A 1,643-nucleotide genomic window follows, 5' to 3' on the forward strand; every position below is an offset into this window, starting at 1 on the left:
GGATGGAAGGAGAAAATGAGGCAATCCCTGGCCAGCACGGGCGTCCCGAGGTCCTAGGCATGTTGAAGGAACCGCAGGCACCGCTCGACTTTTGGAAATCAAGGTTATCCTGGGAAATCCGGAGTAGAGTCGCTGTGCTGCCCTCAGCCCTGCTCTGTCTGCTCTGCAAATAATCCAGAGTTCTGTTAGGCACACTAGGACACAATCCTGAATCATTACAGTAACTGCGAGGGAGGGACTACTTATCTCCGCGTTACAAATGAGGAATCCTAGGCTCAGAAACGTTAAACCAGTTATCCAGGGTCATAACAGCAAATAGTGGAGGCAGGATTTGAACCCAGCCCTCTGCGACTCCAACTTGGCCTCCGTCCACCATCCTGGGACCATCTGTGGATCCCCTCATTCAGAGGCCCTTGAGCACTCCTCTCCCCACCCTGCATGGACTGTAGGTCAGAGCAGCGGCCCAGCAAAGAGGGTGCTGCCTGGGTAATTTCGACCTGCCTGCCGGGAGGCCAGGCTATGCCTGCTGGCCGCTAACTTCCGAGAGAGTCGGAGTGGGGGCGGGGGCGGGGGAGCTTATGTTCCATTTTCCATGGGGTTGGAGCTTCCCACCGGGTGAGGGGAGAAGGGCAGGCAGACCATGCCTTTCCAGAGCAGTGTTTCCAAACTGCAGTTACAACACAGTCATAAAACTAATTTTTTGGGTCAAGACCACTATTTGTATATACATATATACACACACACGCCAAAACCCATTCTGTGGAGTGGATTCTGACTCCTTGCGACCCCATGTTTTACAGAGTAGAACTGCACCATAGGGTTTTCTTGACTGTAATCATTATGGAAGCAGATCTCCAGGCCTCTATTCCGCAGTGTGGATAAGTGAGTTCGAACCACAACCTTTTGGTTAGTAGTCCAGCGCTTAACCATTTGTGCTATCCAGGGACCATATATATACACATATATACATAAACCCCCTGCCTTCCAGTTGATTCCAACTCATAGCGACCCTACAGGACAGAGTAGAACTGCCCTATAGGGTTTCCAAGAATCGAGTGGTGGATTCGAACTGCTGACCTTTTGGTTAGCAGCCGAGCCCTTTACCACTGTACCACGAGGGCTCCACATATATATAGATTTTATATATATATATATATATATAAAATAGATTGCATTGCACAAAGCAATGGTAGGTTTTATTTGGGAAATGTTTCTTTCAGGTGTATGTATTTCCTGGATTATACTTTAAAGTCTTACTACTGCCCTGGCTCTGGAGAGAGGCAAAAGAAAACGCCTTCTGAACCAAGGCTGGAGAGGCTGCTTCAGGCTCGCCCATGGTGCCTGCGCTCCACTGGGCTCCAGCAGGCTGACCTCCTCAGTCATGGCCTGAGGCTCTCCCGTGTGGGCTGAAGAAACCTTCCCCATCCTGGGGGTGGGGCCGAGGAAGAGACAGCACAGAGCAAGTACTAAATAACAGCTAGTCTGAGTGTGCTTGGCCTCTGAGGGGAAGAGGCATCCTCGTTCCTACGATCCTAGGTCGCTGTCACCAAGAAGAGGCCCATGACCCACGAACGGAGTGCAATAACATGACTGGATTTACCAGTCCTCCAAAATAGCCTCTGGGAACGCCTACCCCTCCCCCC

The sequence above is a fragment of the Trichechus manatus genome, unplaced genomic scaffold, assembly GCF_000243295.1.
Source record: "Trichechus manatus latirostris isolate Lorelei unplaced genomic scaffold, TriManLat1.0 scaffold00021, whole genome shotgun sequence".
Taxonomy (NCBI): domain Eukaryota; kingdom Metazoa; phylum Chordata; class Mammalia; order Sirenia; family Trichechidae; genus Trichechus; species Trichechus manatus.